The 17,193-nt window shown below is 37.3% G+C and overlaps 1 protein-coding gene and 1 long non-coding RNA gene across 15 annotated transcripts in view; both read left to right on the top strand.

The window, feature by feature from the left end:
- LOC311439624 overlaps nucleotides 1-15,984 on the top strand; it is a 29,001-nt gene extending 13,017 nt beyond the window's left edge. Inside the window, exons 2-3 of the long non-coding RNA XR_014694864.1 lie at nucleotides 14,420-14,496; nucleotides 15,185-15,984. This is a non-coding gene — a long non-coding RNA (uncharacterized lncRNA). The remainder of the gene's footprint in view (nucleotides 1-14,419; nucleotides 14,497-15,184) is intronic.
- The window catches only part of LOC311439619 (leucine-rich melanocyte differentiation-associated protein-like), a 400,118-nt gene that overhangs the window by 130,826 nt on the left and 252,099 nt on the right, over nucleotides 1-17,193 (top strand). The gene's annotated exons all lie outside the window — the stretch shown is intronic.

Here is a 17,193-nt window from a genome sequence, read left to right as displayed (position 1 = left end):
ACATTCTGTTTTCCCCTAACACTGTAACAGGAATATCTTTAAAAAGTTTAAATACATGTAGGGGTATTCAGTGGATATGAGACAATTGATCAGTAGAGATTTTCCTTTCATTGCTCTTATTTTGCTATACATTTTTTGTGTGTGTGTATTTAGTATGACTTCTCATTTCCAAATGAAATTAGCCTATCCCCTATTCAATTTCTGCTACCACTGCTTGGTGTTAAAATTGAATTTGTTTAAGGTCTTGCTTTCCTTCTTTCCTCTCTGAGAGCAGCAAAAGAGTCCTTTATGCATACTACACAAGAGTATATTTTAACAAGGAACGTTATCCTTTGCCAAAAGCTGAGTATTTTGCTTTCTAGTCACTTGTAATGCAATTCAATAAGTGATGAATATTGGGGCATTAATGTTGCTTACGTTCCTTTTTAGACTTCTGACTTTCAGAAGAGGCATTGGATTTGGTTTTACTGTGCCCTGAATATGTATCTAGAACATTTTTTTTAAACATGCGTCTTCTCTCTTAATGTTGATTATTTTCCCTGCAGCTGAATCCTTGGCCTCTTGAATTTTTATGTATGCGTTAGTTTTACTATAACTGTTTAATCTGAAAGGAGTGGGGTTAATACCTAGAGCAGCCATTCAGCTGCCAATTAAAACTTAATGTTAACAGTACCCAATTAAAGTCTTGCATGCAATGTTTAATACTCTGAATGCAATTTTAATTGCAAAAATTTAATTCTTATGTATCTGAAATGTTTGATTTCTTACAGTGCCTTTGAAAAAAAGAGGGGTTAATGAACTTTTCCTGTAGAGAGCTACAGCTGATTAATATGAATAGCCCTAAGGACAGAAAAGTAAGGAATAGACTACTGACATCAAATTTCTGGAGACTTCTGGTTTTGTTTGCACAACTATGATAACTGTGACAGCAAAACTGTCTTTGTTTGCTTGTTTCCTAGTAGTAATAGTATATGGCAACTGGAAGGCGCATTTTTTTTAAAAAGGTCTTTTTATATTAAACTTTTGAGTTTAGTCAGTGAAATTGTTTTGTGGGAAAACACCTCTGGAAGTGCGTAGCTTTCTGACAGTTCTTGCTTACCAACTGAGTAAAGTTTAGCAAAGATTTGATCTGATTTTGTGTAATGGTGGAAAAATCTCTTAACCAGATTTCATAGCTGATGTCTAACTGGAATGGTAGTGCGTGATGATGACTCAAAAAAAATTATACTAAATCTCTCTTTAAAATGGTAGTCAGGAAAGCGTGATTTGAATGGAGGGTGCTCCAAGTATCTAGTAAAAAATAAAAAAATAAAAAATGCAGATTTTAGCAAAGGTCAATTGGCTCCTACACTGTGATTCAATACTGCGACCCAAAGCTATTCCTATGTTCCTGTTGATGGGTGATGAGAAAGTCTCATGTATGTCTTCCTCTCAGTCTTAAGAAGCTGTGGACTGTTCTTTGGTGATTCAGGAAAGTAACATAATATGTCCATTCTTGTCATATCAAATTCGTTGATTTATCATTGCTCATCCCCAAAGAATGGAAATTTGGTCCACTTCCACTAAGTGTGTTGGCCACCTTGTTTTCAGAGCATTTAAATTATTAACCCTTGTATTTATTATTATTTTTTTTAAACTTAATTCATTTTTGGGAAGCCTTGCTCAGAAGTTTCTTGGCCTTTGAAGCTGGGAGAGAGACAGTGTGGAAGTTTAAGAATTGAGCCAAAATGTTGCGTTGTCTTTCCTCTGTCAGTGGGTTGCCCTGTTATATGTTTTCTTAAGTTCCTGATGAGATGATGTGTTTTGAGATGGATAGCCACCAATTGCATTTAAGAATGCCTTTTCTCTTTCCATAGTGCTTTTATAAGTGGCAATGATCTTTAACAGTAAGACTGAGTTTCCACACACTTCTTGTAGAAATTTTGTTAATAATTTTACAGAATTCATCTTTGCTATGTTTGTTTGAGGCAATGTTAAGCAGAGACCCTGCAGCAGCCTTCTGTAATGAGGACCAGAAAACATTATTTCCAATTGAACTTGATAAGGGTAATAGAGATTGTTTAATGTTTATTCAGAACTTCGGAGTTAAGACTAGTAGGTTTTTTTGTTTGTTCAGTGTCAGTATTAGACACTTAATAACTACAAGTATACAGAATCTAGATTTGCTGAATTATTTTATTGCTGTAGAATTTTATTTCCACATAATTTTCAAGTTAATTTCCCCATAACAAATGCAGTCACCAGACCTGGTGAAGAGGCACAGCTAGACAAGGCAGTGCCTGATAAATGATTTCTAATTTCAGTTTAAAAAAAAAAAAAAAGGCGGGGGGGAAGGGGGAAAGTAAAATTCTAACATCATGCCCCCCCCCCCACACACACACTTTATGTGCACATTGAAATGTATTTGTGGTTTTCTCCACTGGCATAAATCAGATGTAGGTGACAATATATCCAAATAACCTCTTTGATGCATGGTTTTTGTTAATAATTATGTGCTGCTAATAATTAACAGGTGTGTGAAAAAATGAATTAGTAATGAGAAGAGAGTTTGTAAGCCGTCTGTTATCATCCCTTGACAAATGCAAGCAAGGGCATAAGCTGCATACAAAGGCCCTTGATTATATTTTAATGGGATTTGATAAGTTAACCCCTTTTGTCACAGTGATGCTGAGTTTGTAGTATGGGAAGTTTGCTGTGTGATAATAATGGCACTTTTTTTTTTAACATACATTTCTTAAAAATAAAATTTTCAGTAAAACATTCAGAGTATCTGGCACTTGAAATTTCAAACCCAGTTTTCAATGTGACTTTTGAAAATTCTCCATAGTGATTAGACAGTGGTTACTGAAACAGAAGCTTTTATGGACTCTTTCCCAAATTATGGGAGCAAGTTGATCCATAAACTGTCGTAGATATACACTGAATTTCAGTCCTTCATAAGTGGCAGTTTTGGTCTCTTGAGCATTAAAACCCTCAAAGAAAGTGAGATCTTGCTTCTGTGTGGCCTCCTGAAAATACTCATACAATTGTTATTTTCATTGTTATTTGCTGGGGTTCTGGTTTAAATATGATTTCCCAATCAGCTGCTCTTTGTGGATAAAGGTAACAGAAAAATGATGCTAGCTGGAAAACAAAAACAAAAACAACATTTTTATCTAACAAAATAAAACTATACCTTTTTTTCCTGAATATTCTTGTCAAACCAACCCCCAGACTCCCCTCAAGGTCTCTATCCCTCTGTTCTGTTGGTTTTGATTTACAAAAATTGCCATTTTCTTTAAATGCATGGCATACATGTATAAATAACTTTTATTTCTGAACTTGAAATTAAGATACTAAATTTATACTGGATGAATATCTGATATTATGCACATTAGTGGGTGAGCTTGAAAATATGCTTAACTGAAAAAGAGATGTGGAGTGCAAAGCTCCATGACTGTAGGGACTTTCATTCAGTATTTAAAATATTTTTACTGTGTGTTGGGAGGAAATCAAATAAAGCTGCTGCATTGCTGCCGTTATTCCTGTACCGGCATTAAGGCACTTTTTTTGAAGCCTTACTAGCTAACGAAACTTCCAGGTCTAGCACCTACTCTTCCTGACTTAAAGGTAGGCCTTTGGATGTTCATGTGACATGGAAGTTGTCTTCTGTAATAACCTGTATTGGCATTCCACTTTCTGGAAATAGATATCATTCTTGAAAAGTAAGCGTTCTTCAATACTCTGCAGACTTGTGAGGATTTCTCTTCCAGTAAATGAAGGCTGGATCTGACTCTGCCTTCCAACAGTGTTTGCAGTCTGGTGTCCACACATGCATAACACAGGGAGACCCAAGTAACACAGGGAGATCCAAGTTAGTGTGCAACTCTTGCGTATTTGTCATCTTTGTTCCTTTGTCACAGTTGTTAGAATAACTTTCTGTGATCCTTTTTGGGGAAGAGGAAGCTGCCTTAAGTCATTTGCTTCCCAGAACTGAGAGAGACAACATTGCACAAGATGGCATTGCTGTGTGGTGCTCTTGGAAACAGACACTTAGAGGACCTCTGGTCAAGTGGCATGATCTCCAGAAAGCAAATAAAAGCTTTCATTAAGCTTTAGTAGGACTAGAGGACTACTGAGCCTTTGTTTTTGTGTGGCTATCTATAACTTAAGTTGCTTTGATTGCAGTCAGGTGGCAGTTACCCCTGGCTGGTCTGTGAGGTGATCGTATTTTCTAATTTTGAAATTGCCAAATTATTTGAGAAAGAGTGTTGGCAATGTCTTTGGATTATCACAAATGCTGAGAACTCTCCACATAGCTAATGAACCAAGACTGCCCAAACCTACTTGACATCAGTTTTGAAGCAAATGTTCACAGCTGCAGTTTCCCATGTTTCTGTAATACACATACAGAGCAACTGCTCTTCAGCCTTTTATTACCACTGCTTTTGTGGGGTGTACTGAAATATCCTTCTCCTGATCTTCAGGTCTGCATTTCCCCCCTTTTTATAAGCCACTTCCCAAAGGGGAGCCTTGCATTTGTTAACTAGTGTTCAGTGACTGGTGCGTCAGCTCAGCTGTGCAACATGCCAACACTAACTGCTCCTAAATAACATCTATTTGCATAGTGCATTGAGAGCTGTGAACTCTCCTCTCATTAAGTGTGTGAGAACTCTTGCTCAACCAGAAACACTAAAAATTGAGCTGCACTCCTGTGGGGTTTTTATACTGTGAGCCCTTCCATTGTATTATACCACTGTGACACTTTCGGGAGTGACTGATACAAGAATGTTGCAATGAAGGAAAGGAATAATCTAAAGGGATCTGATGCTTTGGCTTCCCATTTAAGCTATTTCATATGCTCTTTCCCTGTACTCTGTAGTCTTGCACGTTTCTCTGTATGGGAATGTAATGTTTTTGGTGATATTTAAGCAATAATCAGTTAATGGTGGAATAAGGAGGAAATGAATAATCTATTGAAAACACCCCATTGCCAAATTCAGCACTCTTGAACTCGGGTTTTGCATTTCTTTGTGTGAAATTATGTAGTGATGTCCAGCAATATTTTATTGCAAGTTATGTTGTGTAATACTTGAGCAATATATAACTGTGATCAATGTTGTGACCTCAGGGAAATTGCTTATATAATTACAGAAAGTTTACAGTAGTAAGACAAGGAATGGGGGAAAATATATCACTGTAAAATATAAATATGTTTAAATTACATTTAGGATTTGGAATAGTTCCTTGCTTGTGTTTTACAGAGTAATCTGTGATTTAAATCAGGTTTAGTTGTGTTTTTTTTTCTAAATTGGGTATTATAAATCAAGAGTAGTTGCTGCATATAGCACACAAGAGGATTTCTTATACATTTTAATGTTGCATAAGTAAGAAATACCAGTAGTTCAGCAGTAAAATTGCAAATGTAAGCAAAAGTGAAGATTTTTCTAAATTTAACTAGGTTGCATTTGTTTAGTAAACTCTAGCTATAATTTACTGTTTTATTACATTTGCTGTTGAGAACTTGCTAGCTTTAGGAAGAGAGGGGAAGGAACAGCCATGTTATAATTGCTCTGGAACTGGTGGGAGCAGATAGAAGAGGGGAAAACACTAAATGCTCAGCATACAATAGGTTAAAGTAGAGAAAACAAAATCTTGGTGAGATAATATGCTTTTGCAGAGGTGTGTGGTTTGAGACTAAGGAACTTTTAGATGGGTGCGTTTTGTGTCTGTGGGCTAGCACAGTTCTGAATAAAAACATCAAGCTCAAGATGTAGTGCTTATACCCTCTTAAGACTTTTGAGGCATGAAAGATAACAAGGGGCAGCTTTTCTTATTAGCAAGTTTCAATATATAAGAATAGAAATTCAAGAAGTTATCCTTTAAAACACAGTAAAGATGTTTGTTTCTAAGTAAGGATGTTTAAAACTTGATTCGAATTTGCTCTGCAGTTCTGTGTGCATACTTTATCTCTAGCTAGATTCCTATATCTCTCAGGCCATTAATATAAAACCTGGCTTAGTTTAACTGTGGTTTGAAAGAAGTGAACGCTGGGATTGGGCTGGGTGATGTTGATTAATAGGTGTGCGAGGGTGAAAGACTCCAGGGCCAAGCAGTAGGTCCATCTTGGTGGCATCTGATGTTGATTGGCTTTGTCCTGCGCGGCTGCGCTGGAAGAGCGGACATTAAGATTAAGTGATGCTGTCGTGTTGAGGAGCGCTGCACTGCATCATTCTGGGAAGAGACAGCTGTGGTGGTTAATCCTTCATCACCAAGGGAGTGCTGCCAGCGGAAAGATATACAGCCAAAGATAACCCTCCATAACTTGTGCTAAAGATCAGAAAACTTTGAATTCACATCCATCTGCTTAGTCTGGAGTGAAGATGAAAGATAGGCAGAATAGGAAATAAAAAAAAAAAAAAAAAAAACCAACCTCCTGTGGGATTAATCTTAGCCACAGTATGCAGCACGCACTGAAAAGACAGAAGCTCAATTTTTACATGTATCTTAAAAGAACTGAATCATTGAGAATTCAGAAATTTAATTTTATTTCAATTGCTGTAATGTTCATAGTCACGATGCTCATTTAATACGTATGCTACATCTTTCCTGGAAGGAGTTCAAAAATGCCAACATTCACAATGTAAGGTTTAAAAAAGACAGTGCCTGTTAGTACTGTGCTTCTAACTAACTGATGCACAGCAACGGATGACAATGGAGCTTTTAGCATAATCTGTGGTAGGGAACTTTGTTATTTACTTTTATACTTACCAGGTCAATTCTAAATTATTATACATCAGATGAAAATATATTCTGTCTTGGATGGTTGTGAACAGAGGCAGCTATATTGTTATGCATAATTTATTCATACAAAGTGAGAACCATTACAAAGACTAGCTCAAGTTGTCATCTTAGGAAATTAATTGATATGAAAGAATAAGATAGCCAAGAGGAAAAAAATATACAAATGTATTGCTTTGGAGGGTGTCTTCTAAGTAGTAACCAAATGAATAGAAGGCAGTTCAATGGCAGCAGTTAGTAATAATAATTTGAGACATTTATCCATTATTTTAACTTAGAATGTCTTTATAACAGGCATTGCTAACCCTAAAGTAAAGAAAAAAGTTTTGTATTGAATGGTGGAGAAAAAGGGGCAATGCACTTTTTCTTATTATCATGCCGATTGTTATTGCTGTAGAATACAGATTATTTATTTAATCAGATTGATAGTTGGAGGTGGAGGGGGAGGGGAGCAGCAGAACTCCCTATTACAGCCATTGCACACCGAGGTCTGTAACATCAGCGATGGGTGAGAGCCACACTCCCCAAGCCTGACCTTGGGTCTACTCCTGCTTTAACTAGTGATTGGCAATGAGTAGTTCAGTGAACCTTGTGTTGTCTATTTAACAACTGTGTTCTTTAGGTTGTCTATAGAAACAACTGAAAAAGTAGTTACTTATGTGGTACAAAGGCTTAGTTCTTGTTAATAAAGCCCTCCACAAAAGTACGGGTGCTTAGACTTACTGTTCCAGTGATACAGGTTTCTCTTTTGCCCGGGCATTGTGAAGTTACAGGAAAGTTTTGTACTCTTGATGGCTCGTTCTTAATACCTGAGGCAGGTTATCTGCCCTAACATACAGAAATGAATGTCAATGTCCATGGGAGTTAGACACCAGAACTCTTGAAAAGTTGGTTGCAGAGACTGGAGTTTTCACAAGTTGGTATTTCAGATGCTGCAATTTCTGCTGCATCTGCTTTGTTCAGAAATTGGGAACCATTAGCGCTACTAGAGTACTGATAAAGAGCATGTTTTCATATAGGCAATTGAAAATCTTTCTCTTGCTCAACATGTCAAGTCCTTATTGTAGAGTTGTCTTCAGACAGAGTACCTGCATTTTATCAAATCTGAACTTTCTTCAGAGTTTGAGCAACTATGAAATATATTCTGACGTTCTTTCTTAAAGCATTAATTGTTGGTGTCTTGCACTCTTAAGTGCAATACCTCATTGCACTGTGGTGGTGGATGAAGTATTTTTGTCAGTATCTGTTTAGTCCTTTGAGATGAATAATGCTATAGATTTAGGTTATCTTGGATTAAGAAGGACTGAAATGAGAGCTGTGGTAAATTTGTTGATGTTTTCTCAAGTGTGTAACGAGATAGTGTTTTATTTTGTTTTTATTGAGCTTATTCACTTTCCTATAATCATAAAATAGCAATTAAAATGGAAGAATGTTTCATCGTTTGCAGAGAGAGACTTCCAGTTGTATCAGCAGTGTCCCTCAAAGCCATCTGCACTTCTTTTGTCTCACATTTGCACTCTCAAATGAAAATATGGTTAAATCTTAAGCAATAACACCTCACAGGTAAAGGTATATTTATTAATGTATATATAGTAATGCTTTATTTGAATTTAATTAAAAATACTGAAGTAATAAATACCAATTGATATCATATGGAACAAATTATTTCTAAGCAGGCTAAGAGTGTCAATTAATTTAACATTTTGGCAAAAATCCTAATGATTTAAGTATCCATAAGTATACATTATTACATTAGCTTAGTGTTCAGAATGCCTTTTTTGACTGTTATGATTGGATAAGTTTAAAAATTGTGAGGAAGAAGTATATAAACCTACAAATACATGGAAAATGGCCACTGTTTCTTCTTAATAACTAACTACTCAGGATTCAGCAAAGGTAGAACAAGGAATAATTAGCTCAAACTGTAGCAAAAGGAATATAGACTGTATAGGTTATCTTTGACCTTTTTGAGGTTCACGTTTAGTCCTGCTTCCCTCTGATTTTAAGTTTGGTAATGTTTCTTTTTTTAAAAGTTCTGGCAGTTTAGAGGTTAAATAAAGTTAACCACTCTTTGTAAGTTCATGTATTTATCCAAATCCAAATGTTTAATATAACACAGTTTAAAGTGAGCAAATTTGTTCATGAAGAACATTAAAATGCCAACAATTAGAAGGGAATGGGTTAAAACATTGATTAATGTTGTAGGTTTATAAGAACTGGCCCTTCTCTTTGTTCTTTTTTATCATATACATTTATCATTTTCAACCTGGCAACAGAACCAAATAGCTATTTAAGTTGTAAAAAATGAATCACTGGGCAATTTTGTGAATTGTATGATATAACCAAGCCTAATACAACTGAAGTTATAAGCCCTGGGATATTTTGTCCCACTTTTAAAATAAATATTGTTTTAAATGAGCTATGACCATTTGCTACTATCTGTATGGAAAACCAAAGAGCATTCAGATGCGTTTAATACAGCTGTAATTTCCTGTCCAAACAGGTAAAGACTAGTGCTGAGTGCTTACCTTCTGCTGCTGCATAAAAAACAGTATATTCAGAAATGGTTGAACTGATGGATTGTGTGAAGATTTAAGATGCATGGCCTTTAACTTAAAAACTTAAGAGGTAACAGATAAAAGTTTCTCTTCAGGGAAGAGAAAGATGCTGTGGGAAGAATGTTCCATCCACTGTGCAATGTAGACCAAAAGGTAAAAACTAATATGCATTTGTTATGTCAGCATATTTTCACACTGCTGGATATTGCATGTTTACAGCTGGTTGTGATGCAGCTGTCAGGTTATAATTGATGAGCATCATCATTTAAAGTGTAAAAGAAAATGTCTTGGCTTAGAGGGACATGATAAACTGCCATCTACCAGGCATTGTGGACATACATGCATGTGGTCACCATTTTCTATCATTCTTCCCTCTTTGCCTGTCTTTGCTGCCCTTGCCAGAATCTACAGAAGTCATTGGGAGCAGCTCAGCCCAGCCTCTAGCCTTCTGATATCACTTTGGTAGTTGTCAGATCATATGAAATGTCAAAATTCATGTGGCCTTCGTGAAGAGATATATTTAGTACAGCTGCTGCATACCTACGTAGTACCTCTGACATTGACATATTAGTTATGCTGTCTTTTGCAATCTGATATCTTTAAATTTGCCACCTTGTTAAGTTTTGATTAATGTGATTCCATTTCACTAAAGTAATTGGCTTGGCCTGTTGTAGAAAATAATCAGCCTTTCTACGGAACAAATGCTAGAACATGCTAATGAGGGAGTGAGTTCGTTAAATTGATGGCGTGGAGTGACAGTTATTAATGATTGTTATGATAAACAGACGAGTGCGAATTGGGATGAGTTGGGCAAAAGTGACAGTTTAAAAATAACGTATATTGGAAAGTACTAACGAAGTAATATACTGTTAGGAAAACAATCATGCAAGTTGTCAAGGGAAGAAGTGTAATTATACAGCTGCACGAGCTGCCTGGGAGGACAGGGACCTGGCTGATAATGGACACATTTTTTGTTGGCAAGGGGAAAATATGTTATGGCAGAGAGGAGTACAGATTGATAAATTAATTGGCCTTTCTCATTGTTCCAAGAGCGAACTTGGCCAGCAATAGCCAAGCAGATTAGGTAAATAAATGAAGTGACCAGCTCTTCTTCTGCATCTGACCCATTCCCTGCCCTTTCTTTTTAATCCACCTATGCATGAATCATAGTCCCACTGCATAGGGTGGCAGTGTTTGTATAAATATAGCTTTTCTGGAAATATTTCTAGCTTTGTATTATGAAGAGTTTTGTCTTAAGATGAAAGTTTAATATAGCAAGCCATCAGCCTTATGCAAAGAACTAAAGGTATGAAAGAACCATAGAGGGTGATGATTTTTTTCGTTTGTTTGTTTTGCCTACTGGCCTCTTTTCTTCTTTTGAAGTAAAATTTAGACAGAACCATTCATCTGAAAGCTTGCAATAAAATAAAGGAAGATACTAATTGCTAGTAGGGGTGTTTGGAAGATAAAGGTATGGAACTACTAATGCTTATTGTTGCATAAGTTTATGTTAAATGGCTTGAGGTTGTTGACTGTTGGAGTAAGACATTTGTGCATCTTTTGATTGAGACTGAGAGCAGTGCTGTAATTCAGCTATAGGACTGTGTATGTAGTTGAGTCTGTGAAAGAGCAGGGGAAAAATACGGAGCATTATCCTAGTAAGTATGAAGAGATCCAAAAGAACTAGGCCATTTAAAAAGAAAAACAAACAAAAACCATAAAACAAGCATCAGAAAAGAATTCAGTTTGGACAGGGAGACTCCAACTGCTTATGAAGCATGGCATTAATAGGAATACTAGGTAGCATGCTTTGGATCCCTCTGCATGGGAACAGATATTTGTGGGGTATATTTGGGCAGGCATAGGACTGAGCAGCCAGTTCTGTTCCATTTCTTGCAATTGCATGCTTATACTGTCTTGCATTTAAATATTACCTTTCTTCCATGGAAATATGAGCAAATTACCGTACTCTTCATAAAGATGGGAGAAGTGATTTTGAATAACTTGGCTAAGAGGAAGTGGTATCATCACTGTCAAATTCCAGCTGCTTAGGACATACCAATGAACAGAAGATGGAGAGCAGTTCAGATTTTATATGACAGGCTACATTCATATCAGCACTGAATGGAGCCTGTAAAATGCTTACTTACCATTTTGCTACCTGTTTTGCTGGCTTCTGCTTGGTCTTGGTCTTCCGTGGGTTCCAATAATCATGTAACTGGTTCCTCGTGACAGCCCTCACAAACAGGATCTATTCCATAATCTTGCCATGTTTCCTTTGCTACCCTCATTTTCTAGTTTTCTGTCATAAGTACTAGTTTATACAGTCTTAGACTTGTGAACTACAATCATCTAACCAAAATGAGCAAAGACAATTGTCTTCCTTATTTAATAATTAAGTCCAAACCTTTCCCTTAATAGTTGGTTATGGGTGAAATCCCAGCAGTCCTTGGTTTTCATTGTCAGTGAAAAAAAAGAAAATTTGGTTTCCACAGAACTTGTAATTTTCCTAATAGTCATAGAGTCAATGTGTTTATAGTTTAAGAAACTGCTAATTAGTAGCTTAATGGAATTTATGTACAGATTCTGTCCTACTCAACTTCATAGTTCCATTCAGAACTACAAATCACCACCTGGAATGCCTTTTTAAGATTTTATTCTTAATGAAGATGTAAAAGTTTCCAAATTTCTTTGTAACAGAGAAAAACAGGCATTAAATTCCAAACTGTACTTCTCTGGATGATGAAGTATTGTTTTACCATCCAATATTCATATTACATCTGGAATATCTTTATATATTGAACTATGACTTGATCCTTATCTTTCAAACAAGATTGTATGGAGAAGCAGTCCTAAGTACATGATTGTTTTACCAATCAATATTTGTACTTTGTTTCCATTGTCAAACACTTGATTCAGACCCTTAGTCATGTCTAGTCCAGAGGAATAATATTGCTCTTGGTGTCTGTGACTTTTAGGATGTGCCTGCATTGTTCTTTTAGTCTGGATATCACAGAATCACAGAATTTTCTAGGTTGGAAGAGACCTCAAGGTCATCGAGTCCAACCTCTGACCTAACACTAACAGTCCCCACTAAACCATTTCCCTAAGCTCTACATCTAAACGTCTTTTAAAGACCTCCAGGGATGGTGACTCCACCACTTCCCTGGGCAGCCTGTTCCAGTGCCTCACAACCCTTTCGGTAAAGAAGTTCTTCCTAACATCTAACCTAAAACTCCCCTGGCTCAACTTAAGCCCATTCCCCCTCGTCCTGTCACCAGGCATGTGGAAGAATAGACCAACCCCCACCTCACTACAGCCTCCCTTGAGGTACCTATAAAGAGCGATAAGGTCGCCCCTGCTTTTGAAGCACCTTTTCTGCTCTTACCCATTTCTCGAATTGCATTTTGCTCTGAACAGTCTGGATTCTTTTCTAATGAGATGGAACTGGAGGATGTTCTCCAGAGGCACACCTGATGTGCTCTACCTTCTGACAAGCATTCAGTCCATGGAAACACATCACATCACATACAGATTAAAACCTTTGAAAATGCATTTAAGTTTGGACATTAGGTCCTTGACATCAAGTGTTTACTCCAGATGTCTGCTCCATCTGGACCTCACTATTTGCTCATACCATCAGTCTGAATAAGTCTTCAAAATGAATCTATACATTACAGTTCTGTTGTCTTTTGACTTAGTCCCATTTTTCCATTTGTTGGTGCCTAGCTCCACTGTTCATTTGTTGGGTGCATGGCATCACTACTGTTTTATTTTGAGACCGGGGCTGGACAAGGAGATCTGGGTTACCTTTTGGTTGTAAACTTTACTTCTGCCTTTGTACTGTTTTCAAGCATGCATCTTATGTTTGACCATGTCCTTGTAAAAAATTATCATTTTCTTGTTGAGACCACTTCAAAACTGTTTGCTTTTTAACATTTAATGTATTATATTGCCTCCTCTGTTAACCTCATAGATTAGGTTCTTTTTAATTTAAGACCCAGAAATTATATTAATTAGATATTTACATTATTTTTGTCTTGAATAAAACTCATCTCTGAAGAAACTTATCCTTCTTTTTCATTTTGTGCTTGACGTTCATGTTTTGTGCAAGAAAGATTTGAAAACCTTTGAAACAAAAATGATACTTCTTTCCTATAGATACTTGTATTTAAAATAAATATAAGAAAACAAAATCTTTTTGCTCTCTAAATGTACTTGGTTTACATTTTCCATGTGGAGAAGCTATGGATTTTGTATATTTTCTATTCTTAACGAAATTCTTCCTACAGCGTGTTGTCTCTTAAGCAACAAACTTGAATTTGGAGGAGCTCTCATTTAAACTTTTGGTTTAGACCAATGTTTACATAGCAAAGTGCTGTCAGGAATAAAACCTTTCATTTCTATTTGGTAAGAGCAGATCACATTGACTGGATGTGTATGCAGAAATGTTTTTTCTACAAATCCAAACACTTGAGTGAGAGTGGATGAGTGGAAGTAAGCATGAGTACTGAGAAATGTTTGGGTCACTGAACAAAGAGTCAGCTTGATTTTATTCCAGCCTGTGTAACTGACCTCCCCTGAGTCCATACTAAAGTCATGGCTCTGCTGTAGTGATACATTTCCCCCTATGATAAAACAGAAATTAAATTTGCTTTCTTTAGGTAGGACACAATTTCTGTGGATTAGCATTACATAACGAACTAAACTCTATGCTAGGGCTTAGGGAATTAGCTTCTGAAGGGTAGTATGTTGAATGTACAAGCTAAACTCACTGAAACGTGACACGAGAAGATCTTAATATACATCTCAATACCAGTGTGCAGGCATTAAATCCAGAGGTGCAAAATAATCTTTGTAATTTTAATTTAACCTAGAGAGCTATTTACAATTTTAATGTTTATGTAATAAAGATGATTTACACTCTGGGCTTTTTTTTTTTTTTTTTTTTTTTTTTTTTTTTTTTTTTTTTTTTAAGGGGACAAATTCTATATTCCCATTTTATAGTAAAATCTGAGTTTTCTAGGTTGCACTAAATTTAAACTCTATTTTGATGTTGTATGCCGTTCTCGTGGTTATAGAGAAGACTCCAGTAACAGAAAACAGGAATGAATAGAAGGATTCATAAGAGATGTCTTCTGCTTTTTCGAGCTTGGAGGTAAAAAAAAATTCCTACATTTTAGAAGTAGCTATGATGTTTGTTTGTTTTTTGTAAGCTAGAAAGATTTTAATTGCTCAGTCGCTTCTGAGAAATCTGTGTGGTAGTCTTTTGGTAAATCTCATTTGACTTGACTTTGTTTGAGATGGCATTAATAACAGCTATTTCCCTAATAAGAGATGGTTGAAGAAAAGAATCTACAGCTGATCTAAAAGTTGTGAAGAGAGGCATTTATTTTGTCCTTTTCCTGAACTGGATAAGGGAAGAGAAGCCTTGCTTTTTGTTTGTTTGTCATGATACCAGAAGGTTTTAGATAATGAGAGGTTGTTTTGAGTTGTAGAAGGCAACTTTAGGTGGCATACGGTTCCCAAGGTGAATCCATGCTTTGTCCAAACAATTAGTATAAATAAATGACATCAGTATCAGCAGTAGTCATGCATCCTCAAAGAACAGCACGTTACTTCTATGCACAGATTTCTGCTTCTGACAATAGCTTTGCTTTGTGAACATCGACACCTATTGTACTATTGTACTAATTCTTTTAAGGTAATTATGGTGTACTTCTCTGAGGCTTTTCTTTTTTTTCCTTATGAGGAAATAAAGCATGTATTTTTAGGTTGTTACCTATGGAAACTGAATGTCAGTACATGTGTTGTACAGTCTCCCTAACTAACTTTGTTACTTTTAGTCAGCTTCAGCCCAGGGAAGCAACCACAGCTCATGAAGGCTGTCACAGCCCGGCCCGCCCCACTAAGGCTCTGGCTTCAGTGAGAGGAAAGAGCCTCTGCAGAAAGGCTGCAGTATGACGTCAGACCGTCCTCAGCATACAATCTGCTTGAAGAACAGGCAGTGTCAAGTCTGGTGGCATCAGGGAGTGGGAGCTCAAGCTGCAGAGGGAGACCTGCTTTTCTTCAGACACCAGTCAGGCAGCAGCGCACTGGGGTTGGAAAGCAGAAGTGAGTAGTTCAGGTAGTTGTAGAATCACAGATGAAGCTGTTGGGAGAGCTGGCCTCAATGGGCAATGGCTGAGAACGTGGAATAAGATATGGTTATTCTTCTAGTTTTCTTGTATGCTGTGTCTTGTAATACCTGCCTTAAGAGTAGCAAGTGGTAACCATTTGATGATCTGACAAACAAGCCTTCATCAGCTGAGGGCTGGGATGAGTCCTGCAGCTTTCCAACCTGAATCCTACTGAAATAAATGGTCGCCTCAGATGAGCTCCTGACCCACTCTTCTTCCTTCAAGATAATTCCTGCTGCTTTCACCTGGCATTTAAAAAAGAATGTGCTGGCTGGAAAATGATCATTCTCCTGTCCTAACTGCTGTTCTGATGAACTTTGCTGTTCTGATATACTTTGCTAAGACAGAAGATTAGCTGTATATACCACCTTTGTGTGCTTATAAGCGGCATAACCTATAACTTAATTTTAAATTGTAATAAACATTGAGGGGATAACGACAAATATCAATCATGCCTTGAAAAGTGAAAATTAGTTGGACTGGAGTCTAATCTGTCTTCCATTGGTTGTTATCAAAGGATATGGTCTCATTAATTTTATTTATACAAAAAAGGATAGGAGGTACTGCAATAAGCTTAACACAAGAGAAGTCACAAATGGGCAAAAAGAGTTTTTACTTGACCACATCTGTCCTTTCATGTCACTTAAGCGCTCATCTGTTTTAAACAACAACCCAAAAGAGTTCTATGACTTTTCTTGCTAGAGATGCAGATCTTAAAAGTACTTTTTCTTTCAAATATTATTAGGCAGAGAATTGCTTATCCAATCCAGCTAATCCTACTGCTGTTTTAATGTCCCAAACATAAAGGAGCGCTACCAACAGTTTCTGTAATTTTGCAGATTTGGTTTAATGTGTGGAATTTTCTTTTTTACGAAATTCTCTGCTGTTCCTAGATGCCTGCTTCTTTGGTAGCTTCTTTGTCTTCCTGTAGTCACTTGAAGCTGCCTGAGGTTTAGGATGGCTGTTATCTTGTGTGGTCAGGTGAGTTCTACTTCATATGATACAGTGGTGCACACTTCCTTTTTCTGCTGGGATCTTTGCCCATGTATTTTGGATTTCAAGATAAAGATCACAATCACAGAATTTCTAGGTTGGAAGAGACCTCAAGATCATTGAGTCCAACCTCTGACCTAACGCTAACAGTCCCCACTAAACCATATCCCTAAGCTTTACATCTAAACGTCTTTTAAAGACTTCCAGGGATGGTGACTCCAACACTTCCCTGGGCAGCCTGTTCCAATGCCTAACAACCCTTTCGGTAAAGAAGTTCTTCCTAACATCCAGCCTAAAACTCCCCTGGCACAACTTAAGCCCATTCCCCCTCATCCTGTCACCAGGCATGTGGAAGAATAGACCAACCCCCACCTCCCTACAGCCTCCTTTAAGGTATCTGTAAAGAGCGATAAGGACACCCCTGAGCCTCCTTTTCTCCAGGCTGAACAAGCCCAGCTCCCTCAGCCGCTCCTCATAGGACTTGTTCTCCAGGCCCCTCACCAGCTTCGTCACCCTTCTGTGGACCCGCTCAAGCACCTCGATGTCCTTCTTGTAGCGAGGGGCCCAAAACTGAACACAGTACTCGAGGTGCAGCCTCACCAGAGCAGAGTACAGGGGGACGATCACCTCCCTAGCCCTGCTGGCCACGCTGTTTCTTATGCAAGCCAAGATGCTGTTGGCCT

This window comes from Aythya ferina (genome assembly GCF_964211825.1).
Source record: "Aythya ferina genome assembly, chromosome: 7".
Classification (NCBI taxonomy): domain Eukaryota; kingdom Metazoa; phylum Chordata; class Aves; order Anseriformes; family Anatidae; genus Aythya; species Aythya ferina.
Note: the sequence above shows the minus strand (reverse complement) of the source record. Positions and strands in the feature narration are given on the sequence as shown.